At 47.4% G+C, this 27,733-nt stretch overlaps 1 pseudogene across 1 annotated transcript in view; it reads right to left on the bottom strand.

Moving 5' to 3' along the window:
* The window catches only part of LOC146866946 (lysine-specific demethylase 5B-like), a 455,463-nt pseudogene that overhangs the window by 110,969 nt on the left and 316,761 nt on the right, over positions 1-27,733 (bottom strand). The window contains exon 8 of the transcript XR_014966744.1: positions 4,886-5,047. The product of XR_014966744.1 is annotated as a lysine-specific demethylase 5B-like (transcript). The remainder of the gene's footprint in view (positions 1-4,885; positions 5,048-27,733) is intronic.

Here is a 27,733-nt window from a genome sequence, read left to right as displayed (position 1 = left end):
CAGTTCTCAGAATCAGCTGTTGAAAGTCGACTTTGGTACTGTAATGATTTTTAACTAATATTTAGCTATTTCAAAAGTTAGCACTTAGAAAATATTTCAGAGCAAACAATCAATGATTCCCTATGGAAGGAAATGTAGGTTACAGGTACAGTAGGTTATCGTTACTTTTATAATCCAAAACAGGTAAGTAATTACGTTTTCAGATGGTATACGATTTTTGATGAATATTTAGAAATTGCAGAAATCAACACAATTTCACAGAAAAGCAGTCAATGGTTTCCTACGGAAGAAAAATGAGTTAAAGGTAAGTATAGTTATGGGTACTTTTCAGAGTCAGTGCTGGGCACCAAGATCCAGCACTGGGAGCTCACCTAAGAGCAGGTGAGTAAATTCGTTTTTGTCACTCGGCTGATTTTTGGTGATTATTTGAAGATTTGAAAAGTCCACACTTAGAAGAATTTTCAAGAAAAAGCCAGTCAATGTTACCCTATGAGGAAAATGAAGTTAGTGGTTTAAGGGTAAGTACTCGACTGGCAGAGTTGAAGTTCTGGGCATAGACTCAGGGCTCCCCCAGTGTCAGGTAGGTACAGTTAGTTCACCCTCAGCGGTTTCAGGACGGCCGGGTGCAGAGAGAGTTAGGCCCAATGTTATCCTATGAGGGATAGGGGGGCCTTGGTTGGTGGCTGCTGTCTGGCAAGCCACGCAGCTGTGGGAGCTGGGCTCCTGGTCACTTACTCAGGGCAAGTGGGGAAGTAGGTGAGAGTTGAGTTTTCACTGCCAGGGCCACTCGGGCGGCTGGGTGCAGGGTGCTTTTGAGCCGTCGGGCGCTCAATTGGTTTCTATGGGAAATCTCCGGTTTGGAAAAAGACTGCAGGCTCGGGGACGAGGACTCTTCAGGTGCCACCACCACTTCGAGGGGTAAGTTGGGTAGTTGGAGGATAGGTAGGTACCCCGGGATCGGGCACAGAGGGCCGTGGGGCGCCGGGTGCAGGGGTGCCTTTTGGTGTCGGGAAATCTTACCCTCTGTTGATCGCGGTTGGGGTGGCACTCTGTTCTGAGGCTGCAGGCTTCTCCAGGAATGTCGAGGGGGGTCCTTGGGTGCCGGACTCGGGGTCACAGTCGCCGTGGGGTTGTCCTCGTGGGTTTAGTTCACTCCGGTACCGGCCAGGCTTGGCGGGTGCAGAGTGGGCTGGGATTGCGGTTCCGGGCTGCTGCCAGGGGTGAAAGGTAGGTTCTGAGTAGAGCCTCTACTCATGGGAGTCCCAGGGAATCAGAGTTCAAAGGTAGCCAGGTCCTCCGGGGTTTCTGAGGTTGCTGGCCACAAGAGATGCCGCGCTGGAGCAGGAGCAGGTTCGAGAGTCGGCAGGCCGGTAGGGCTGGGGCCAAAGCAGTTGGTGTCTTCCTCTTTTTAGCAGCTGCAGGGCAGGTCTTTGTTCTTCTTGCTCTTCTTGTAGTTTCGAATCTGGGACCTGGGGAAGGAAGGTTCAGGGTGCCCCTAAATACTAGATTTAGGGGCGTTACAGGTAGGTGAAGGCCAGGGACCAATGAGTCCTTGTCCTCGGGTGGGTACACCCCCTATCCTGCCTCTCTCCTGTGGGAGGGGGGCAGTAGCCTAATCCTGATAGCGTAGGGCCTCCCATCTTCAAGATGGCGAGAGCCCGGAGATGTGCTTCACCTCGCCTCCCCCACCTGAGGGGTGGGGTGGGCAGGCTGGCACATCCCCTGTCCTTGTATGGGGTTTCCGGCCAAGCTTCCCGCCAGAGTGGGGGTTGCAGTGGCCTGGGGAAACTGCTAGAGGCGGCAGGCCTTTGAAGCTTCCCTTTGCTCATCCTGGGGGAGGAGATTTATCACCTCACCCAGGATGTGCATTGTTGCAGGCCCGGGAGAGCAGGGGCTCTCCCACCCAGGGGTCCAGCAACGTGTCTGCTGTGTGGCAGCCTGGGCAGCCTCAGAGCAGACGTGGATTGTAGGTTAGTTGTAAGGGGGCATCTCTAAGATGCCCTCTGGGGTGCTTGGTACATTAAATCCCACACTGGCATCAGTGTGGGTTTAATGTGCTGAGAAGTTTGATACCAAACTTCCCAGTCTTCAGTGTTGCCATTATGGTGCTGTGGAGCTCGTGTTTGACGAGCTCTCAGCACCATGTACTCTTAAATGGCTGCACTGCCTTACAGTGCCCTGGAATGGACCTGGGTACTGTAGGGGCACAGGGCTCCTGCTCCTGTGCCCACACCATGGGCATAAGGCACCCAGCCAGAGGGGTGGCTGACATATGCCTTGGCAGTGTAGGTAATGGGCATGGCACACAGAGATGTGTGCCATGTCGACTCTTTTGTCCTGCACCCAGACACTCAGCCTGCAAAGGCAGTGTGTGTGTGTAAGGGTACAGGGCCTCTAAGGGTGGCACAATGAGTGCTGCAGCCCTTAGGGGCCTTCCCTGGTCACAAGGCCCTGGGTACCTAGGGTACCATTTACCAGGGGCTGACATGTGGCCAGGGTTTGCCAATTTGGAGTTTGTGTGTTTGAAGGAACATAGGCCCTGGGCACCTGATTGGCAGGAGTCCAGGGTACACTCAAAGTTCATTCAGCAATTTAGCAAAAAGTGGGGGCATACCATGCAAGAAAGATGGCACTTTCTCACAGTACCCACTGCGGTGCCGGAGCTGGCAGCAAGGGACCTTGTGGTGCCGTGGCCGGAGCCAGCGGTGCAGGATCAAGCGGTGCCGGGGCCAGATCCACCGGCGCCGACGGCCCAACAGGATCCGGACACGGGACCATGGGGCCCGAGGGCGCGCCGGCAGGAGCCCGAGGCCTAAACAGGCGGTCCAAGGTGGCAATAAATTCTTGCACCTGAGCGGGAGTCGCTGACGGACCAGGGTAAGGTGGGTAGGCCGCGGGACTCCCAGGCTCCGAAGGAGACACAGGGGCAGAACCCCCTGTCCCCCTCGTCCGCATACGGGGATCAACAGGGGGACATCGGAGAGCGACAACGCTTCTTCGACTTCTTTTTGTGTCGTCTCTTACCCGAATCCGAGGGTGAAGACTTGCAGCCCGAGGAGTGATGATGGTGGCCCCGCGAGCGTTCCCTGGAGCGGCCCCTAGATCGCGAACGGCGTGGGGACGAGTGCCAGACTTCAAACAGCTTCCTGCGCCGCTCCCTCAAGGCCTTCCGGGCCATGGCCAAACAGTCCATGCAGGCCTGGGAGTCGTCGTCGCTCTCCAGGCAGTAGATAGACATTGCGGGGGTCCGCCACAGGCATATTGCACCGGCAGGCCCTACAGAACTTTAAACCAGGCATCCCTATGACACCAACTCAAACTTACAGGAGACAAAAAGTGTCAAAAAGATAGTCAAAAAGCGACTAAGGTACGTTCTCTAACTGGATCTGCGCTTACTGGCGCGGAAAAAGGAAGAACTGACGTCAGCGCACATGGGTGGCACCTAAGTAGTCTCCGTGACGTCATCTTGGCGCATACGACGCCAGCAACGGACGCGTAGCTGCACAACGCCACCTACTGACGCGCAGGGGTACTACTAACGAAAAAACTTTCCGGATCCAGTTTGACGCCTGTGGTAGTCTAAGGTAAGGAATCTATCACTAACGTGTCTCTTTCAGATGAAGAAGTTACTCCAACAGACTTTCCTACATTTCATTCTCTGAGATAGCAAAGGTGTGAAAGAGAGGTGGGTTTCGCTTTAATCATAAGAGGTCTGGCCAAAATTATAAATGGCAGACTTTAGGGTGGACCCATGGAGCCCAAGGAGAAAGAGCATAGCCAAACCTCTCTGGAACACTCTCGAAAAGATAGGACACAGTACACTGAGTTGAATCAGCCATTCAGTGTTGGAAACAGCGGTTGTGAGGGACAACGAGTTGAGACCACTTACAATCATTATCGAGTTGCCGATATTAAGTAAAGTGCTCACTCACATGTCAGACAGGTGATAGAATTTAAGACGACACAAAGACAAAGACTGCAGTTAAAGAACCTCGCTCTTGTCTCGACCTGCCTTCATTTGAATCTTGGGAAAGTAGTATCTTCCTAAAGCATTAAATCTCATCTAGGAATTCCTCTTGCTGTGAAGATAACATCTCATAGAGATGGGGAAAAGTAAAGTCCCAGAAATAGGATCAGTGTGACGTCATGAGAAAGCCAGGCAACTCCACCTGACACTCATCTTTTGACTGTGGTCCTAAAAGAAATTGGGGCAAGTCTTGTTCCACACCTGTGGCCTTCTGTCCAAACAAAGGATTGGTCCCTGAAGCTTAAAGATATTTCAAACTCCAGAGATGGGGGTTTAAAAGGCCAGCAAGAACAATTGTTTTTAAACCACTTGACTAGGGCCCATTGTCTGTTTCAAAGACGCCAAAGATGAATTAATTATTAAATACTAGGGGCTATGTTTTAAACACACAACCAGGGCACTAATGCCGTAAATCCTTTTCTCCAAAAATGCAATACATTAATTTAGTTTTGGGTTATAATAAACTAGGATTGTCTTTCTTTCATGGAAATTAGTTTGGAAATTGTACTGCGTGAATGTTTTTTAGTACTTGTGTTCATACACCATATGCGCTTTCTCTGAGGAAAGTCATGCTGCTTGTGCCAAGCTACAAAGGGTAAGATTTGAAAGCCTTATTTTTAAGCAGTAACTTCATTTTAGAAATTGGGAGCTCAGCCATAGCAAACAAGACTAAAGAATCTCAGCCCCATACTTTCACAATCGATTATCCTACACGTTTCTTTTCCAAAACAAAGCAGAAACAAACTTTATTAAAAGTCTTCTGGAAATATTTGCCAATGGGCTCGCCTAAGGCTTGCAAGACTAGGGGGCTTCCAAAAAAAAAAAAAATTATGTTACAGCGCAGAATAGAATACATACAGCTGCTGCAGTGTCCTTGCTTTCAGATAGCGCACTTTCTAAATCAGCCAGGCTCTCCAACTTGGCAAATACTTTCTTTCCACTCAGTCCTGGTGGTTCCTTCTGTTTCTTCTGTTTCCTTTTAAGTGCCACAACGCCAACATCACATCTGGGGCAAAGCACCTACGTGACAAAGCAAATAACAGAAAGTTCTTCAGTGAAGGTACAGCTCAAAATTATATTTAGTTTGTATAATATAATACAATACAATAAAATACAGAATACAAGAACAAAATACTGTTATAATGCCATCCACTGGTTAAGGTTAATTTTTCCATGTGTCTGAAACTATCTTTTTAGAAGTGTGTAATGTCATTTGAAAGTTTATTTATTGGTTTCCTAGAAGAAACCAGGTAGCTCAGGTGAATGGAGTTAATTATTACTGTGTTAAAAGAAACTGTGAGCAAACGCCTTGAGAAAAACACAAGCAAGGAATAATAAGCCACACATCTTTTGAACTCGTATCGGATCGTTATCCAAATGATTACGAAGCTCCATCTGCTTATAATGAGTTAAACGACAAAAACTGTAAAGACAAGTGAGCATCAAATCCAGCATACTCTGGAACCACTAATCATAAACGTCTCCTGGGGACCTGTACATGGAAGATGGTCTCTATGATAACCGGGCAGGTCTCAACTGCCCTCAGAATCCTTTGCCTAGGCTGGTTAATATGTAGTTCCAAAGTTAACTGCACATCTCAAGGAGAGCTGTAGATTAGTTTTCACCTAGGTGATGGAGAAAGAGTGCGTTACTTACCTGTAACTGCAGTTATCCATTATTGGTATCTTTCATAGATTCACATGCCTGAATCATTCCCCGTCGTCGGGATGGGAGTCCCCAGTACATAAATAAAGTAATGTCCCATTAGACATATATAGTAATAGGCCAAGGGTCTCACATTAGTAACAACTCCATGTCCTTTTGTAAAAAGGACCAAACTCTAGAGAAGAGCCAATCAGCTATCACCACCCTCTGGAACCCACCTGGAAAGAGCTCTAGTCCCTCAGATTTTCGGAAGCACAGTGCTAAGGTGTATCACTGAGAGAACTAGGTGAGCCCTTCCAGGGGAGGCGGGTGGGTTGCATGTGAATCTATGAAAGATACCAATACTGGATAACTGCAGTTACAGGTAAGTAACGCATTCCTTATCCAGTATTAGGGTATCTTTCATAGATTCACATGCCTGAATCAGAGTAGTAAGCAATAATAAGCACATTTCGGATGATACAGCATATAAAAATTCATCAGATAATAACATATCAATGTAAAACATAGAAAGTACCAAATGTCAATCAAAGAAACCATTATGGAACACAATATAGAAATGTGCGTATAAAAGAAAGGATGGTGGGATGAAAAAAGGGCTCACCTCTAGCGAAATAGATGTCGCAACACCGCCTGTACCACCGCAGCATCCTTCATGAGTTCCGTATCCAAGCAGTAATGCTTGGTAAATGTATGCGGCATCTTCCATTTTGCCGCTCTGCAAATGTCTGTGATAGGGACACCCGCAAAGAGTACCATGGAGGTAGACATCGCTCTAGTGGAATGGGCTCGAACCGTGTAACGCAAGGGGTGGCCCGCTTGCTGATGACAAAAAGTAATAGCTCCAGAGATCCAACGAGAGATACTTTGTTTAGTCAGTGGAAGACCTTTCCTAGGTCGACTGTAAGCCACAAAGAGTTGGTTGGATTTGCGGAACGATTTTGTCCTGTGAAGATAGAATTTAAGGCAGCGTTTAAGGTCTAGAGAGTGTAGATGTAGGAGAGTAGGGTCTGCTATCTTATGGTCACCCCAAATTTTTGCTTTTTGCTTCACTGGTTTTTGACATATTGAGGCTGTGGGCCTGCCAATCAGACCCCCAGCCTGCTGTTCTCTCTACTAAATTTATACTATGCACCCTAGGTGCATAACCAATTGGAAATGGATCACCCTGTGAGCCCCTGTACCAGTGTACACTAGGTACCCAGGGCATTGGTGTATCTAAGGCCTGCCAGGGGCTGAAGCATGTATTATGCCACCCCAGGCTTGGCCTAACAAATTTGACACAACTGGCTGATCACTCAGCTGGGGTAAGTTGGTGTAACCACCTCTTACTTAGGTGTAGTATACCTATACCTAACCTTAAATGGGACACAAGTTAACCTATAAGTCACTCCTATGGCAGGCCTTAACAATCCTGAAGGCAGAGTGCTTGGTTCCATGTGAGATGGTGCTCTGGCATGAGCTGAGCCTGTCTGCAGTGGTCGGAACAACTTCCTTCTACTGTTTCCAGATATCGTCATACCATATACTCTTAAGTACATTATGAACCTCGCGGTTAAATGCTAACTTTGGTTTGGCTTTATCAAAACATGTCGAGTAAGGTGTCATACGAATTGGAATACTAACCCCTCACCAATTCTGGAGACGGGGTTAGCATTCCACCCTTCTAGAGGGACACGACATGTACAGTACCTGAAACCCGGGTAAAATCAGACATAGCCTCAGCTCCACAAAATGGATGCTGCCACCACAGACACAAGTCTGCCCTCCTGCTGCTGGGAGTCCTTCCAGCTTGGGAGGTGTGGACAAAGGGTTTCCTGCCAGGGGAGGTGCGTGCACCACCCCAGACAGGATTTTGTGTATTGGTCAGGTAGGGCTTGAAAGAAACCAGACATGCCTGAGGCTCAAAAGGAGCCTCGGTGCATATGCCAGTTCAATCCGGTCCTGGGGCACACCAGTCCCGGGCCTGGGGCGAGCTGGACAAAGGATTGGGGGTGTAACCACCCCCCTTCCTGGTCCCACCCTTAGGGAGGGACCTAGCAGGTAGTCCGGCCCCTAGAATCCGCTTAAAGGTAGGAGCTGTGTCCTAAGACTTCAGACATCCTGAAATCAACTTAACTACGAGAAGAAGACGGGAACTTCGACGCTCTGCCGCACAGAGGACTGAAGCCAATCTCCCCTGTGGTCAGGGAGTGACCACCTTGCTAACGCAAGCACCATCCAGCGAATCAACGTCTGCTTTGCCGCCGCCTCCCGCCGGAGCCCGAGCCCAGAGACTGACTAGACCTGGACCTCCAGACCTCTCACCGCCCGATCCACAGTCCCTGAAAAGAGGAGACCCGTGGAGGCACCGAGACACGTGGAGCCAGCCATCTTGAAAAGACCACGACAAGCTGCAAGCGCAACAACCGAGGCTCCCTCCAAGTTGTGCTTTGGGATCTGAGAAGCCCAACACCCGAGCAGCAGCTGCACCAAAGGTGAGCCCTCCAGCATCTCCACGATCTGCGTGGGGCCCTTCTGCATTTTGCCACTCGACGCGCCTAACCGGTTGCTGGCCCGCTGGCTAGTGGCCATCTTGGCGACGAACTTCAAGAACTACACCACTGGTCTGGTTGCTCCAGACTGGCCCTTGCTCCCCTCCAAAGGAGCAGTCCCTCTGACCTTGCTGGTCAGAACCATCAGCTTATTTCGTTTTCCACAACAATTGCTTTTGCCAAGGCTTGTTTGCTTCGCTCAAGTCGCCGACACCGCCGACAGCGAGAGCCTGCGTGGGACAGCTCGTGAACCGACTCCTGGACGTCGTCGACCTTCAGGGACCACGTGGCTGCAGAGACAAGCTACACCTTCCTTCCTGTTTGCACCCGACATCGCCTGGTACCCACCTGGTGCCACGCTGATCACTGGCTAGTGACTGTGAACACTGTCCCCTCTGCTTACAGGTCTTCTACAACTCCGATCCACTCTTGGATCCACCGCATCTCTTCCGGACCGATCACCTGCAGCATCTTTGTCTTCAGGCTCCATTGAACAGATAGAAGAAACCCGACGCACTTCGAGACCTATGCACCCGCTTCCTGTGGGTGAGGTAAAGCTGGCACTCCAGTGCCCAAGTGTAGAGTATCATCTCTAGTGTCTGTGTTTCGAATCTTGAGTTCATAGTCCATCCGGAAGATCCTTTTTGCAGTAACTTTGTAACTTTTACGCACCCATTGAAAACCTATGGGAGCTCGCGTGTGACTATTTGCTCTGCACACGCAACCCGTGGACCTCCTGGTCACTAACTGAAGTTAGCTCCTTGTAGGCCCAGCGATTCTAGAGGCCCTAGGCCTTTTCCCTTTTCTGTTCGTGGTACTTATACCACTATTTTAGTATATGGTTTGAGCGGCCACCAGGGCCTATCCATATAAAGTGCAGCTTCTGTGTATTCTAACGTATTCTTGTTTAACGATTTGTGCTCCTGTGCTCATAAAGAGTCTAGGGGTTACTTTGAGAAATAAATACATATATATTTTGAATATATATCTGTGTGGTGTCCTTTCATTGGTATAAAAGGGGGTTACATTTGGTAAAACAGCCTGCTTAACACGCTTCACGAGTTTAGCCTCAAAGACTGCTTAGCCTACGCTACCACTAGGGCAGCTAGTCCAAAAAGGTTGACTTACAACCACACCATAAGGGTTGCTTGGCATGGTACAAGGTGGTCACTTTAACTAGTGAACATCATATACCAGGCCAACTTCTCACATTGGTGAGCAGCGGTTGGATTTGAGCTTGCGGTGTTTTACCATTGTAATCTCTTGGTTACCAATTGAAAGATCACATAGGTACCTGTAGGTACATATAAAACAAGATTAGATATACTTAAGTTCTACTGAACTTAGTGTTGTAGAGCAAAGGGAGTAGCACACCCTGACTACAACTACTAGATAGGTTTAGTAGGTAAACCCAAGTGTAGGTAGATTGCAACACATCCACCCACACTTAGGAGCAATGGCTGGGGCAGAGGGGTCCAATGTACCCATCTCTGTTGAGAGTGACCCCCAGAGGGCACCATCCACCTTTGCTACCCTAAATCAAAATGAGCTCAGGCAGTTGGCAAATATCAGGGGCCTTAAACAGCCCAAGAATCCTACTTCTGCTGAACTCAGAGAGCTTTTACAGGCTGATGAAGATCTGAAAGCTCTCAGGAAAGCCTCCCAGTTAGGCCCCTTAGGGACAGGAACAGGAGGCCCCCCTTCTGAAGATGCTACTGAAGTACCCCTTTCCAATAGCCATCCCTTAGATGAAAATCATACTACAGAGGAGGAAAGTGGTGGGGATACAGAAGGTAGTGAGGATGAAGGGAGACCTAGCCCAGTGCCAAGTGTTATACGTGGCCCAGCTAACTTAAGGCTATTGGGGACTGACAATGGGATAACCCCATTGGATCTCCCCAGTGGACTTAACCAGGGGTCTGGGAGGCAAAGGAATCACTCAGGTGAATCTAATGCTTCTCATACCTCTAGAGGCTCTCAAGGTCACTCCAGGAGAAGGATGACCACCCCTCAGAGGAGGGAGCATGAGGCCAGAATGCAAGAAGCCCAGCTGAGGATCAGGAAGCAGGAGCTAGAAGTAGCCCTGATGGAAGAGAAACTGAGCAAGGCTAGGCAGCATAAAGAGAGAGGGTCTATACCCACTGGTGGCAGCATTGTCCCTAAGGACAAAGATAGGGTCTTTGATAATAGGAACCTGTCCAAGGTTGTGCCCCCCTACAAAAGTGGGGATGACATCCACAAATGGATGACTGCTCTTGAGAGAGCCTGCAAAGTGCAGCAGGTTCCTGAAGACCAGTGGGCAGCAATCTTATGGCTATCCTTTGAGGGGAGAGGCAGAGATAGACTCCTCACTGTTAGAGAAGAGGATGTCAGAAATTACAGAGTCCTGAAGAGTGTCCTAGTTGATGGGTTAGGCTTAACCACTGAACAGTACAGGTTAATGTTCAGAGACACCCAGAAGACACAGACTCAGGACTGGTCTGAATACATTGAATGTGCCACTAAGACTTTGGAGGGTTGGTTGCTGGGAAGTAAGGTATCTGATTATACAGGATTGTACAATTTGATGATGAGAGAACAGATTTTAAATAACTGTCAGAACCAGCAACTGCATCAACACTTGGTTGACTCAGATCTGACCTCTCCCCAAGAATTGGGAAAGAAGGCAGACAAATGGGTCAGAACCAGGGTTAAGCAAAAGAACCAGAACCAGGGCCAAGGGGGTGATCAGAAGAAAACAGACCAAAAGGGTGGAGATCAGAAATCTAAAGACCAGAAGTCTTCAACAGGGCCCCAAACTAATGCTAAAGAGGGCGGGTCCCAGCCTAAAGGGAAGAAGAAAGAAGGTCAAAAGAAACCCTGGTGCAACTCTTGCAAAAATACAACTCACTGGACTAGTGATTGTAAAAAGGGTGGAGCCCCCAACACTGTTGCCCCTAAGGCACCTGCTCCCAGTACTACTGTTAGCAGTGTTGGTCCCCAGACAAAGGGTGTAGTGGGAATCACTATGGGAACTGAAGGAGATTCTGACTTAGACAGAACCCTGACACAGGCAGTCCTGATCTGTGATGGGGACATAGATTTGTCCCTGACTGTGAGCCCCAGTAACCTGGGCAAGTACAGACAGACTCCTTTAATTAATGAAAAAGTGGCTCAAGCCTACAGGGACACATGTGCCAGTGTCACTATGGTGACACCAGGCTTTTTGGATCCTGGACAGTACATACCAGGTGAGAATTACCTGGTGACCAATGCCAGCAATGCCACTACTTCACATAGTGTGGCAGTTGTTAACTTCTCATGGGGAGGGGTAACTGGCCTCAAAAGGGTTGTGGTTAGTGCAGACCTCCCAGTAGAATGTTTGTTGGGCAATGACCTAGAGAGTTCTCTATGGTCTGAAGTGGAGTACAGGACACATGCAGAGATGTTAGGTATATCACCACATGTCCTTGCTGTGACCAGGTCACAGGCCAAAAAGTGCCTTACTGAACCTCAGGTCTTGGATCCTGGAACAATGGACCAAGCACCTACCAAGAAGAAGAACAGGAGGGTCAAGGCTGTGCCTTCCCCCCTGCCTCAGAGTGATGATCAACCTTCCCAGGAAGCTGGTCTAGAGAACCCTGAAGGAACTGTCCCTGAAGAGCCGGAACCTGATCAGGTTGAGTTTCTGGGGACAGGGGGACGTTCAAGGGCTGACTTGAGGCAGGCTCAGTTATCCTGTCCCTCTCTTGAACCCCTCAGACAGCTGGCTGCTGCTGAGGCTGCTGGGAATGCTCAAGGTACCCATAAAGTGTATTGGGATGATGGGCTCCTTTATTCAGAGGCTAGAGACCCCAAGCCTGGTGCAACCAGAAGGTTGGTTATACCTCTGCAATTTAGGGGCTTCCTTCTTACCTTGGCTCATGATATTCCTTTAGCAGGACACTTAGGTCAGAACAAGACTTGGGACAGGCTTGTCCCTCACTTTCACTGGCCTCATATGAATGAAGATACAAAGGAGTTTTGTCGCTCCTGTGTGACCTGCCAAGCCAGTGGCAAATCAGGTGGCACAACAAAGGCCCCCCTAATACCACTACCTGTGGTGGGGGTCCCCTTTGAAAGAGTGGGAATAGATATAGTGGGTCCCATGGATCCTCCCACTGCATCTGGGCACAGATTTATACTGGTGGTAGTGGATCATGCCACCAGGTATCCAGAGGCAATTCCCCTTAGGACCACTACAGCACCTGTTGTGGCCAGGGCCCTGCTGGGAGTATTCTCCAGAGTGGGGTTTCCTAAGGAGGTAGTTTCTGACAGAGGTACCAACTTCATGTCAGGATACTTGACAGCTATGTGGAAGGAATGTGGTGTCAACTACAAGTTCACCACCCCTTATCACCCACAATGCAATGGGCTTGTTGAGAGATTCAACAAGACCCTAAAGGGTATGATCAAAGGATTACCTGAAAAGCTCAGGCGAAGATGGGACATCCTTCTACCCTGCCTTCTGTTTGCTTACAGAGAGGTCCCACAAAAGGGGGTTGGCTACAGCCCCTTTGAATTGTTGTTTGGGCACCCTGTTAGAGGCCCACTGTGTTTAGTGAAGGAAGGATGGGAGTTACCTCTCAAAAAGCCTAAACAAGACATAGTGGACTATGTACTTGGTCTCCGCTCCAGGATGGCTGAGTATATGGAGAAGGCATCCAAAAACCTTGAGGCAAGCCAGGCCTTACAGAAAGCTTGGCATGACCAAAAGGCTGTCTTGGTTGAGTTTCAGCCAGGACAGAAGGTATGGGTGTTGGAGCCAGTGGCCCCAGCAGCACTCCAAGACAAATGGTCTGGACCCCATACAATCCTGGAAAAGAAGGGAGAGGTCACCTACTTGGTGGACCTAGGAACTCCCAGGAGTCCCCACAGGGTACTCCATGTTAACAGGTTAAAAGCATATGTTGACAGGGCAGACATGGGCTTGCTCATGGCTACAGATGAGGGACAGGAGGAAGAGAGTGACCCTCTCCCAGACCTGTTGTCTCAGAACCCTGAAGATGGCTCAGTTGAAGGAGTGACCCTTGGAGGCAACCTCACTGCCCATCAGCAGACTGAATGTAGACAAGTTCTACAATCATTTCAACATCTGTTTTCCCTAATACCTAGCCAAACTGACTGGTGTACCCATGTGGTGGACACTGGTGACAGTCTGCCTGTAAAGAACAAACTTTACAGACAACCTGACTACGTCAGGGACTGTATAAAGGCTGAGGTACACAAAATGCTGGAATTAGGTGTCATTGAACCCTCAGAGAGCCCCTGGGCTAGCCCAGTGGTTCTGGTCCCCAAACCTCACACCAAAGATGGCAAGAGAGAGATGAGGTTCTGTGTGGATTACAGAGGACTCAATGCTGTCACCAGGACAGATGCACACCCTATTCCAAGGGCAGATGAGCTCATAGACAAACTAGCTTCTGCTAAGTTTTTGAGCACATTTGACTTGACAGCTGGCTATTGGCAAATCAGATTAGCTGAGGAGTCTAAGGCCAAAACAGCATTCTCAACCCCAGGTGGGCACTACCAATTTGTGGTGATGCCCTTTGGTCTGAAGAATGCACCTGCCACCTTCCAAAGGCTGGTGAACCAAGTCCTTACTGGGTTGGATGACTTTTGTGCAGCATATCTTGATGACATTGCTGTCTTTAGCTCCACCTGGGAGGATCACCTGATCCACCTGAAGAAGGCTCTTGAGGCTCTGCAAAGGGCAGGCCTCACTATCAAGGCTACTAAGTGCCAGATAGGGCAGAGTAAGGTTGTGTATTTGGGCCACCTTGTAGGTGGAGGCCAAGTTCAACCACTGGAGAGTAAGATACAATCCATCAAGGACTGGTCCCCTCCAACCACCCAGACTCAAGTTCGAGCTTTCTTGGGCTTGACTGGGTACTACAGGAAGTTTGTTAAGAACAATGGGTCCATTGTGACTCCTCTTAATGATCTGACATCCAAGAAGATGCCCAAAAAGGTTCAGTGGACAGTAAGCTGTCAAAAGGCATTTGATGACCTGAAGGAGGCCATGTGCTCTGCACCTATCCTGAAAAGTCCTGACTACTCCAAAGAGTTTATTGTCTAAACAGATGCTTCTAAGTTGGGTGTGGGAGCTGTGCTGTCACAACTTAATGTAGATGGTCAAGACCAACCCATTGCTTTTATTAGCAGAAGGTTGACCCCCAGAGAGAAGAATTGGTCAGCTATTGAGAGGGAGGCCTTTGCTGTGGTGTGGGCCCTGAAGAAGCTGAGGCCATACTTGTTTGGCACTCACTTCAATATTCAGACCGACCATAAGCCCCTCTTGTGGCTAAATCAGATAAAGGGTGAAAACCCCAAACTGCTTAGGTGGTCCATTTCCCTACAGGGTATGGACTTTACAGTGGAGCACCGGCCAGGTACTGACCATGGGAATGCAGATGGTCTCTCCAGGTACTTCCACTTAGGACATGAAGACGAGACTGGTCAAGGCTAGTTTAATGTCCCTGCGTTTGGGGGGAGGGTTGTGTAGGAGAGTAGGGTCTGCTATCCTATGGTCACCCCAAATTTTTGCTTTTTGCTTCACTGGTTTTTGACATATTGAGGCTGTGGGCCTGCCAATCAGACCCCCAGCCTGCTGTTCTCTCTACTAAATTTATACTATGCACCCTAGGTGCATAACCAATTGGAAATGGATCACCCTGTGAGCCCCTGTACCAGTGTACACTAGGTACCCAGGGCATTGGTGTATCTAAGGCCTGCCAGGGGCTGAAGCATGTATTATGCCACCCCAGGCTTGGCCTAACAAATTTGACACAACTGGCTGATCACTCAGCTGGGGTAAGTTGGTGTAACCACCTCTTACTTAGGTGTAGTATACCTATACCTAACCTTAAATGGGACACATGTTAACCTATAAGTCACTCCTATGGCAGGCCTTAACAATCCTGAAGGCAGAGTGCTTGGTTCCATGTGAGATGGTGCTCTGGCATGAGCTGAGCCTGTCTGCAGTGGTCGGAACAACTTCCTTCTACTGTTTCCAGATATCGTCATACCATATACTCTTAAGTACATTATGAACCTCGCGGTTAAATGCTAACTTTGTTTTGGCTTTATCAAAACATGTCGAGTAAGGTGTCATACGAATTGGAATACTAACCCCTCGCCAATTCTGGCGACGGGGTTAGCATTCCACCCTTCTAGAGGGACACGACATGTACAGTACCTGAAACCCGGGTAAAATCAGACATAGCCTCAGCTCCACAAAATGGATGCTGCCACCACAGACACAAGTCTGCCCTCCTGCTGCTGGGAGTCCTTCCAGCTTGGGAGGTGTGGACAAAGGGTTTCCTGCCAGGGGAGGTGCGTGCACCACCCCAGACAGGATTTTGTGTATTGGTCAGGTAGGGCTTGAAAGAAACCAGACATGCCTGAGGCTCACAAGGAGCCTCGGTGCATATGCCAGTTCAATCCAGTCCTGGGGCACACCAGTCCCGGGCCTGGGGCGAGCTGGACAAAGGATTGGGGGTGTAACCACCCCCCTTCCTGGTCCCACCCTTAGGGAGGGACCTAGCAGGTAGTCCGGCCCCTAGAATCCGCTTAAAGGTAGGAGCTGTGTCCTAAGACTTCAGACATCCTGAAATCAACTTAACTACGAGAAGAAGACGGGAACTTCGACGCTCTGCCGCACAGAGGACTGAAGCCAATCTCCCCTGTGGTCAGGGAGTGACCACCTTGCTAACGCAAGCACCATCCAGCGAATCAACGTCTGCTTTGCCGCCGCCTCCCGCCGGAGCCCGAGCCCAGAGACTGACAAGACCTGGACCTCCAGACCTCTCACCGCCCGATCCACAGTCCCTGAAAAGAGGAGACCCGTGGAGGCACCGAGACACGTGGAGCCAGCCATCTTGAAAAGACAACGACAAGCAGCAAGCGCAACAACCGAGGCTCCCTCCAAGTTGTGCTTTGGGATCTGAGAAGCCCAACACCCGAGCAGCATCTGCACCAAAGGTGAGCCCTCCAGCATCTCCACGATCTGCGTGGGGCCCTTCTGCATTTTGCCACTCGACGCGCCTAACCGGTTGCTGGCCCGCTGGCTATTGGCCATCTTGGCGACGAACTTCAAGAACTACACCGCTGGTCTGGTTGCTCCAGACTGGCCCTTGCTCCCCTCCAAAGGAGCAGTTCCTCTGACCTTGCTGGTCAGAACCATCAGCTTATTTTGTTTTCCACAACAATTGCTTTTGCCAAGGCTTGTTTGCTTCGATCAAGTCGCCGACACCGCCGACAGCGAGAGCCTGCGTGGGACAGCTCGTGAACCGACTCCTGGACGTCGTCGACCTTCAGGGACCACGTGGCTGCAGAGACAAGCTACACCTTCCTTCCTGTTTGCACCCGACATCGCCTGGTACCCACCTGGTGCCACGCTGGTCACTGGCTAGTGACTGTGAACACTGTCCCCTCTGCTTACAGGTCTTCTACAACTCCGATCCACTCTTGGATCCACCGCATCTCTTCCGGACCGATCACCTGCAGCATCTTTGTCTTCAGGCTCCATTGAACAGATGGAAGAAACCCGACGCACTTCGAGACCTATGCACCCGCTTCCTGTGGGTGAGGTAAAGCTGGCACTCCGGTGCCCAAGTGTAGAGTATCATCTCTAGTGTCTGTGTTTCGAATCTTGAGTTCATAGTCCATCCGGAAGATCCTTTTTGCAGTAACTTTGTAACTTTTACGCACCCATTGAAAACCTATGGGAGCTCGCGTGTGACTATTTGCTCTGCACACGCAACCCGAGGACCTCCTGGTCACTAACTGAAGTTAGCTCCTTGTAGACCCAGCGATTCTAGAGGCCCTAGGCCTTTTCCCTTTTCTGTTCGTGGTACTTATACCACTATTTTAGTATATGGTTTGAGCGGCCACCAGGGCCTATCCATATAAAGTGCAACTTCTGTGTATTCTAACGTATTCTTGTTTAACGATTTGTGCTCCTGTGCTCATAAAGAGTCTAGGGGTTACTTTGAGAAATAAATACATATATATTTTGAATATATATCTGTGTGGTGTCCTTTCATTGGTATAAAAGGGGGTTACATTTGGTAAAACAGCCTGCTTAACACGCTTCACGAGTTTAGCCTCAAAGACTGCTTAGCCTACGCTACCACTAGGGCAGCTAGTCCGAAAAGGTTGACTTACAATCCACATACCAGGCACCAGTTCCGCATAAAATCATAGATTCATTCGATAATCTAGTAAGGAAAGATCTACAAAAATTACAATTCAGGAAAGCGAAGAATTCTAATCTAACTTTAAAAGAAAAAAATATACTGAAATCAATTCAGAAGGATACAGAAATACAGATTCAAAAAGCAGATAAAGGAGGCGCAATTGTTCTTATGGATCGCTCATTTTACATCAATGCAGTACAAGAACACGTATCAGACATTCAAACTTATCTGAAATTGGATCAAGATCCTATATTTGAGCTTAAGGAAACGCTTGGAAGCATTCTTGATCATGCTTTGGAAATGGGATGGATCAGTGAAACCACCCAAAAATTTCTGACAGTAGAGTATCCAAGGAAACCCACCCTGTACATGTTGCCAAAGATCCACAAGAACTTGTTTAACCCACCGATGCGGCCCATAGTAACGGGTTGTGGAACCATCTTCGAGCCCTTGGGACACTATATTGATTATTTCCTACAACCGTTGGTTCAAGAATGGCCCTCGTATATCAAAGACACGACAGACTTTTTACTTAAGCTACAGAAAATAAAGTTCATGGAAGACATCATTTTTTGCACTATAGATGTCAAGTCTTTATATACCTCGATTCCTCACTCAGCTGGCATGGAGGCGGTAGAATGGGCTCTACTGCGCCAATCTTCGCTCAGAGCAGATAAAGTGTTCATTTTGGAACTTTTACATTTTTGTTTGCATCACAGTTATTTTCACTGGAACAATGATTTTTATTTGCAGCAGCAAGGCACATCCATGGGCTTTGCCGGGGCGCCGGCATATGCCAACACTTTCATGGCCAAATTCGAATCAGACTACATCTACAAAGATACCGGATGGACTGGAAATTTATTGTTATATTGCAGATTCATTGATGATATTCTTATTCTCTGGATTAACACTCAGGAAATGTTGGAAAGTAAAATTGAACAACTAAATCAAATAGATGAACACATTCAGTTCACCCATGCAATTGACCAGACTAAAATATCTTTCCTTGATGTCATCCTTACCAAAGAAGCGGGTTACATAAAAACGGAGGTTTTCAAAAAGCAAACAGATGTGAATAGCGCGCTCCATTTCCAAAGTTTCCATCCTAATAGCTTAAAACACAACTTACCATTGTCCCAATTTTTGCGGATAAAACGGATATGCTCTACTGCAGAGGATACGGAGAAGAACTTATCACTCCAACAGCAGATGTATCTTGCCAGGGGTTACCCTACAGAAGTGATTGAATCAGCTAAACAACGCGCATCCAAATTCAATAGAGAGAGTCTCTTAACAAGTAGACCACGAAAACAGACAAACAGACAAGTCTTTGTATCAAAATTCTCCACAGCATCCGGTAAAGTGAAGAACATCATCGTCAAAAGATGGGAATTGTTACAGAATGAGCCTGACTTTCACAACATTTTTAAAGATCCCCCAATGTTTGCTTATAAACGTGCAAAAAACATCAAAGAAATCATCAATACTCCCATTAAGCAAGGGAACATTGCCCACAAAGGAATGAGTAAATGTCATAACTGCATTCATTGCAATAACGTTATAACCGGCAATACATTAAACCATCCATGTACTGGAGAAATCATCAGACTTCACCATAATTCTGATTGCAATTCAAATAAACTCATCTACTACATCAAATGTCCATGTGGCAAGTTGTATGTGGGCAAAACCGAAAGAAAAATTAAAACCCGGATTTCTGAGCACAAAAGTACAATCAGAACACTCAACAAACACAGCAGCTTGGCCATGCATTGGAATGAAGAGAAGCACAGTATCGCCCAACTCAGATTCTCTGTCCTAGAAAGAGTAGAGCAACGTCAAGATACAGATCTGACCAGAAGTCTCCTACAGAGGGAAACCTATTGGATTAAGCGTTTGGACACCTTAATGGAGAAAGGCATTAATGACAAAATAGACTATGCTTGTTATTTATGATGTATTTGTGTCAAAGGTTTTTTTGTATCAGGATAGGACTGCATATTCATATATACCTATGTGATCAACCTTTCTTCTTGGGTTAGATTACCCTGACCAGTGACCCTCACCAACACACGTTTTATTTTTTCCGGTCATTCCGACTATTTTTTAACGTTTTTAAATTTTTCACCATTTTTCTCATGTCCAGGTTCATTTTTCGCTCTCTTTCAAGATGGCGGCACCATTCATCCAGCCACCTTGTTTAAAAATTTTTTTTCAGTAGCACAGTATGCACGCGAGTATTACCTCCACTTTGATTCAGGCTTTTGCGATTTGTCATGTCGTTTATTTTTATAGTGGAACCAGTTTTACCTTTGATGATAGTCCATGTATCATTAGTCACTTTTTTTGAGATAGTTCCTCCCATTTTGAGTAAGGTATCGTTGTTCAGTCACCTTTTTTATGTCTAAACATGCTCTGATTTAAGCGCATGCTCCCAACATACCGCCATGATTTTCACCTGGTGATTTTTTGAGCCAGCAGTCGAACAGGTTCCTTTCATTGAATCGACCACGTTGTACTGTGTCGGTAAGATTTCTCATTTTGAATTTTCTCTTCATTTCTCTTGCCAGTTTCTTTCTCTACGTTCAGAGACGACATTCTAGTGTGTTCTGTTTTCAGGTTGATCCATTCGTTTTGAAAAGCGGTTGTTTATTGCCCAACAAGGTAACAGTCTCTCTGAGTTTTTTCGGCTTCTTTCACCGTCTACACAACTTTATTTAAACATTCTTGGTGATGGTCATTTTGGGTCATTATGCGGTCACTCAACTTATTCACTTAGTTGTTTCAGTATGGAATGTTGTTATGAATTTCTGAGTTTGATCATGTATTTGCAAACTGATGTTTTTGCCATCATTGTAATGGTCAATGTGTAAATATGCATTATTTATTTCTTTAGATACGTAGCCCCTGATGAAGAGCCGGCTGGCTCGAAATGCATTGGGCATTCACAAAAAGTGAACTTCTTGTAAGAGCGTAATTTGGATTTATATGAAGGATTGAATGAAGATTTAACTAACGAATATTTTTGCAATGAATAAATTGCTTTAATCACTGAGACATTGATTTAATTCATTCACTACAAATGCTGGATTAAGTATGAACTACAGTTTTGAGAATTATTTCAAGGCATTGTCCTGAACGCAACTGTGCGTGGAGACTAGGGCCCTACTGGTCCTAGCATTGAAGGTTTGAAGTGTCAGGAATCCATGACTGTTGGAATCCACTCCACAGCACGCCATTGAGAAGAAGTGTTAAACGAGTAAAACTTTGTTTCTGAAACAAATTCGGAGTGCCTCTACCACCCATTTTGTTGACTTACAACCACACCATAAGGGTTGCTTGGCATGGTACAAGGTGGTCACTTTAACTAGTGAACATCATATACCAGGCCAACTTCTCACAGTAGAGTTCTTTCTGCCGCTTGAGGATTCGGAAAAAAGGTCCATAAGACTATAGGTTCATTGAGGTGAAAGTCTGACAGGACTTTGGGCACGAATTTAGGATTAGGCCGCAGTATGACCCTGTCATGTTTGAACTGAAGAAAAGGGTCTTGAACTGAGAATGCATGGAGCTCACTTACACGCCTGGCAGAGGTAAGGGCTAGAAGGAGTGCTGTCTTCCAAGAAAGATACTCTTGCAACTCAGGAGCCAAGCCGATAACTTGAGAGATGCTGGATCCGGATGTAGGACTTGCTCCCGGTTCATTGTGAGGAGAGTGGGAAATGGTTTCAAAGAGATCGGCGGCTCCAGAGAGAGAAGATGGAGCTCCGTGAACCAATGCTGACGCGGCCACGCCGGAGCTATTAGGATTAGCGTGCAGGGTTCTGTCTTCATTTTCCTGAGGACCCTGGGAATCGGGGTAATCGGTGGAAAAGCGTATGCAAAGACGTTGAATCACGCAATCGAAAATGCATTCCCTAGAGATCCTCGTTGGGGATGCCAGCTTGCGTAATTTTGGCATTTGGCGTTCTGTTTGGTAGCAAATAGGTCCAGGAGAGGAGTACCCCATTGGGAGAATATGCGGTCGAGAGTCCGCTGGTTCAACTCCCATTCGTGGCATGTTGTTTTTTGCCTGCTTAGAGAATCAGCCAGTACGTTGTCTGTACCTGGAACATATTCCGCTCGAAGGGAAATGTTGTGATGGAGTAACCAGTTCCAGATCTTTTGAGATTCGTGAGATAGTGTCAGGGAACTAGTCCCTCCCTGCTTGGTCAGGTAGTGCATCGTCGTAGTATTGTCCGTCCGGACAGGCACTAGAGAACCTTTGATCCTGGGAAGGAACGCCAGGAGAGCCAGATAGACAGCTTGTAGCTCGAGGAGGTTTATGTGAAGCTTTCGTTCAGCAGGAGACCACTTCCCGCTGATTCCAAGTTTCTGGAGGAAAGGTCCCCAACCCTCCAGGGACGCATCTGTTGTGATGACCTGTGGAGAAGCCTGGAGCAAGAAAGGCAGACCTTGCGAAAGATTCCGTGGATGAGTCCACCACTGCAGAGCAGTGACCATCTGAGGGGTCACTTGAATGACATCGTCGAAGGATCCTTCGGATTGAATCCATTGAGCCGACAGTGCTTCTTGGAGAGGGTGCATGTGGAGGCGACAGTAAGGAACAAGCAGAATACAGGATGACATCATTCCGAGAAGGGATTTGAAGATGCGTACCGAGAGAGACTTCATGGATTTTGTGTGACTTGCCAAATGAAGAAGTTTGTTCTGTCGCTCTTGTGATGGGAAAGCCTTAATTCTGGGTTGTGTCGAGAGTAGCACTCAGAAAGTTTATCTGCTGAGAAGGCTGGAGAACGGACTTATCCTGATTCAGAGGGAGTCCTAGGCGACTGAAAAGCTGCAGACAGGCGTCGGAAGACCTGGTCGCGCCATCCAGAGAAGGAACCTTGACGAGCCAGTCGTCGAGATAGGGAAAGACCTGATGGTGTTGCTGTCTGAGATATGCTACCACTGGAGAGAGGCATTTCGTAAAAATGCGTGGAGCCGACTTGAGTCCAAAGGGCAGGACTCGGAACTGGTAATGTCTGCCTGCCACGGCGAACCTCAGGAATTTTTTGTGGATATGGATATGGAAATAGGCATCCTGAAGATCCAAAGACACCATGTAGTCGCTTGCTTTGAGAAGGTGCAGCACTTCTTGGATGGTAACCATGTGAAACTACTGTTTCTTAAAAATTTGTTGAGACTTCTCAAGTCCAGGATTGGTCTCTATTTCTCCTCCTTTTTGCGCACCAGGAAAAAACGGAAGTAAAACCCTTTCCCCCGCTGATGAAGAGGAACACTTTCTATAGCTCCCTTCTGGAGCATGAGTGAAAGTTCCAGGAGCAACGGGTGGAGATTTTTGTGAAGCATAGGGTGTGGAGGGGTCTGGGGAGGAGTGTGAATAAACTCTAGTGAATGTCCAAACTGTATCATTTGAAGAACCTAGCGATCCGTTGTTATTTGTTTCCAATTGTTTAGGAAGTGGGTAACCCTTCCTCCAACTTTGAAGGGTGGAGAGGAGCTGGGGATCGACGGTCGAGGAAAGTCATTGCCGCCGAGCAGCGTCCTTCTGTCGTCCTCCTTTTCCTCAAAAGGAGGTTTTAGGGTAAGATGATTGCTGTTGTTGGTACTGTGGCCGATATTGTTGGTTGGAGGAGGAATAGGAAGGCCGATATTGTTGGTAACTTCCTCTGGTGGAAGATTGACCTCTACCCCTTGAGCCATGAAAAGGTTTTTTTTTTTTTAAATTGAAGGTTACCCAAAGCCCTAGCTGTGTCAGTATCCTTTTTTATACCCTGAAGAGCCTCATCAATATGCGGGCCAAAGAGAAGCTGACCATCGTAGGGCATGTCCAGAATCTTTGTCTGGACTTCCGGCCGGAATGAAGTTGCCCTCAGCCAACCCTGGCGTCGTAGTACAGCAGCGCCAGCTAGTTGACGAAAACCAGTAGAGGTGATATCCATCGCACAATCGATCTCGGAAGCCGAACGTTCGCCCTCCAGCAAGATCTTCTTTGCTTCTTCCCTAGAGTCATCCGGCAAGGCTCCCAAGTATGGAGCAATGTCCGCCCACATCTGCCTGTTATAGCGCCCTAATAACGCTAAAGAATTTGACGCACGTACTGTCAATGCAGACATCGAAGAAAAACGTTTTCCAATATTATCAAGTCGTCTGCCTTCTTTGTCAGGAGGAGCAGACAGTGGGGCAGCAGGGTTTCAAGATTTTCTCTGAGCAGCCTGAGTGAGCTTTGGATGTCCGGTAAGGCAGGCTGGAGCAGTGTCCGGAGCTCTGTATTTTTTGTCCAGCTGAGGCAACACTGGAGGAATCGAAGATGGATTGTGCATTATTTTTACACCCTGATCCCAGATGTAGTCAATAATAAGGACTGATTGTACAGACTTTTTGAAAGGTTCTTTAAAGTCATAAAGGAAACAATCTTGTTGGTGAGAAGGCATAGAGATCTGGAAACGCTGTGCGGCTCGTTCCAAGACATTATGAAAACCCCCGATATCCTCCGGAGGCGAATCAGCTTGAGTAGGCACCGGAGACGCTGGACAAGGGATAACATAATCATCCCACTCATCATGAGTCGATTGAGAATCATGGAGTTCTCCCTCCTCTTGTTGCTCGTCATCCTCATCATCTGTGGAAGTTGGAGGCGGTGGCATGACCAGCACAGACAGTGGAGGAAGATGTGTAGGCTGCAGCCTTGACGGCGGAGAGACTACCGGAACAGGAGACGTAGCAGAAGTAGGAAATCTCTGTTTTTGGTCAGAAATCAGAAATTGGAGGTCAGAAACCAAAGACGTGGGCGGACAAACCATGGGAGATTGGGGAGGATGGCTGTCATCAGGATAATATGGCTGGTCTTCTGGTTCTTGTTCGTCATAGTCCGAACTCTCTTGGTACTTGACGTGGAGTTCGGAAGGACTTGTGGCAGCTCCGAACATACCACCATCGTCTGAATCTTCCTCCTCTTCCAAAAGGTGAGTCGGAGGTAACTTCTGGACCCTGCTAGGAGAAGTCAGGGCAGGTGTCAATGTGCGTTTTGTGATTTTGAAATGGACATACGCACTCTCCACTTTGGACTCTGGCGTCGTCGACGAGTCCGTCGTCTGTGTAGTCGTTGACAGTGAAGCACCAACTGGCACCATTGAAGGGAACGTCGACAAAGGTCCCGTCGACGGAGCCCTCGTCGACGGTGTCGTCGACGGAGCCGTCATCGACGGGGTCGTCTTCGTCGTCGACGGGATAGACTTCGAGGAAACACTCTTCGTCTACATTGAGTAGCGATCGACGATGACTTTTTAATTTTTATCTTCGACCACACTGGTTTAGCAGCCGTCGACGAGGCAGAAGATGCCAAAGAGGTGGAGACGGTCGTCGTCGACGAAGTTATCCCCACAGGTGTAGATGGGGATTTTTTCACCGTCGACGAAGCCGTCATCGACGAGGTGGAACCAGGCTTTTTAAAGGTATGAGGGACCTCCTGTGGAGAAACCTTTGATGGGAAAGCCTTAAGTGGAGCCTCTGAAGACTTTTTGTGCGTCTTCTTTTGAGGGGGCTGTGACGAAGGTCCTGGAGAAGCAACTCTGGGCCTTTTCTGAGAGGATTTTGAAGATGTAGAGCAGCCTTCACTCTCCTCAGAAGACAGGACTTGGTCTTTATCCTTAAACCTCTGCAGCCAAATTAGAAGGCGTCCCTCCCGATCTTTAAGGGTCTTTGAAGAAAAGGTATGACATACCTTACAGTCCTTTGAGGAGTGGTCCGGGTAAAGACAATAGAGGCAGTTTTTGTGTTGGTCATCAAAATGAAGACTCTTTTTACCACAGGAAGCGCAGGGCTTAAAAAGGCCTTTCTTAGGAGTATCTGCCATGAAGAGAGTGAGAACTCCACACACAAGAAGGAATCCTGAAGAAAACATCAGTGGAAATCCAGAAATGAAGGAAAACTGAGCAGAGCTCAGGGGAGACTCCCTTAGCACGACATGTGGTAGAAAATCTGAGGGACTAGAGCTCCTTCCAGGTGGGTTCCAGGGGGTGGTGATAGCCGATTGGCTCTTCTCTAGAGTTTGGTCCTTTTTACAAAAGGACATGGAGTTGTTACTAATGTGAGGCCATTGGCCTATTACTATATATGTCTAATGGGACATTACTTTATTTATGTACCAGGGACTCCCATCCCGACGACGGGAATGATGTGAAAATATGAAAGATACCCTACTACTGGATAACTGCAGTATTGGTTGATATACACAAATACTATATAGCAAAAGAACCAGGCATGCCAATTCTTCAACCAAAAAGGATACATGTGCTTGTGTGAAGCACAATTGTAGGAAGCTGGCTCTGAATATACTATACCAAAGTGATAGTGTGCACAGAGTCCAGTTGAACCCTAAAGGTATGCAGAGGTAAAAGTAGATAGCACCTTACTCTCTTTGTGGTAGTGTGGTCGGGCAGTAAGGCTGTATCGGAGGATAGTGTTAAGCATTTGTTGGACACACTCAATTAGCAAATGATTGTCACACACTCAAAGACTGAACTCAGACCAATGTTGTTTGTATAAAAATGTTATTTTAGTTATTTTATTTCCTAGAACCAAGCAAGCCTGGCACAGGTAAGTGATAAGTACTTTGCAGTAATAATCAGTTTGCCAACAGTTTGTATTGCAGTTGTATATATGAAATGAAATGAAAAGTATAGCTTATATAGCGCAACTGTCAATCCTGGCGCTGTAGATAACTAAAGTCAGCTGTATCAGTTTGAAAGCTAAATCAGGGCGTCTGCTTTTCCAAAAGTCCAAGTCTTTAGAGCCTTTCTAAACTGCTCTTTCTGTTCTGTCGCTCTAAGTTCCTTTGGCATGCAAGTCCAGGCCTTTGCCCCCAATACCGTTGCCGATTTTCCTCCTTTGGTTGACAATTTGAAGCCAGAAACCTTAAGTAGATTTGCAAAGCTAGATCTAAGTGTCCTCGTTGTGATATATGGTTTGACTCTTGTAGAGAGGTATACAGGACCCAAGCGGCAAAATGCTCTGAACGTTGTCAATAGTAATTTAAACAAAATTCTTTTATGAATCGGGAGCCAGTGAAGGGTCTTCAGGGCGGCAGAGGCAGATGCACTACGAGGAAGCCCTAGGACCAATCTGGCCGCTGCGTGCTGTACCACTTGTAGTCTCCTCAGGGTAGCTTTATTAATCCCTGCCAGGAGGCTATTACAGTAGTCCAGCCGTGATAATTTAAGAGCCACTGCTACTGTTTTCCTCACGACAAGCGGGATCAAATTAAATAATTTTTTCAAAGTTTTGATGAGACCAAAACAGGTCCCTGTTACCTTTAGGACATGCGGTTTAAAAGAAAGGGAAGAGTCAAACCATACTCCCAGATTTTTTGCAACCTTCACCGTTGATGGGGGGCTGCAGTATCATCTGGCCACCAATCCTTTGGTTGGAAAGAGTTGTTTTTTCCGATCGGAAGGATTTCTGTCTTATCAGTATTACAGCAGAGATGGTTATTTTTCATCCATTTGATGACTGCCGTAAAACAAGCTTTGAAATTTTCTTCAGCTCTCGTTGATTTCTCTTCCAGTGACAGAATCAGCTGGGTAATTTCGATCCCAAAAGTCGAGATCAACTTAATGAGTGGGGCTATATATATATGTTAAATAAAAGAGGACTAAGAGAAGCCCCCTGTGGGACACCTGTAGTAACGGTATGTTCCGATGTTAGAAAGGATCCCAAAAAAACAACCTGCTTTCTATTTGACAGAAAAGATGTAATCCATGCCAATGCGAAGTCAGAAATGCCACAAGATCTCAGTCTGGCTAGCAGGATATTATGCGAAATGGTATCAAATGCGGCAGACAGATCTAAAAGAATCAAGACTGCCTTCCTGCCACTGTCTGTTATGAATTTCAGGGTGTCCGATATCTCGAGTAACGCTGATTCTGTCGAATGTTTTGAGCGGAATCCAGATTGACGGGGATGAAAGATCAGAGTGGACTCCGAAAAACTAGAGAGTTCTTTATAAACTATTCTCTCTGTGATCTTACCTAAAATTGGTAACAGGGATATAGGCCTATAATAAATTAGATGAGTCTACATTCTGTTTTTTTTAAGTGGCTTCACAACGGCAAATTTCCATTCATCCGGTACTATGCCGGTAGCTAGGGAGGAATTCACGATGTTGTTGATCACAGGATTCACAACATCGATAATATGATGTAAAAAAGTCGGGGGCATGCGTCCAATGGAGAGCCTGATTTACAGGCTAATATCGCCTCTTTAGTCTGAGCTAGTGAGGC

This window comes from Triturus cristatus, chromosome 1_2 (assembly GCF_964204655.1).
Source record: "Triturus cristatus chromosome 1_2, aTriCri1.1, whole genome shotgun sequence".
NCBI lineage: Eukaryota > Metazoa > Chordata > Amphibia > Caudata > Salamandridae > Triturus > Triturus cristatus.
Note: the sequence above shows the minus strand (reverse complement) of the source record. Positions and strands in the feature narration are given on the sequence as shown.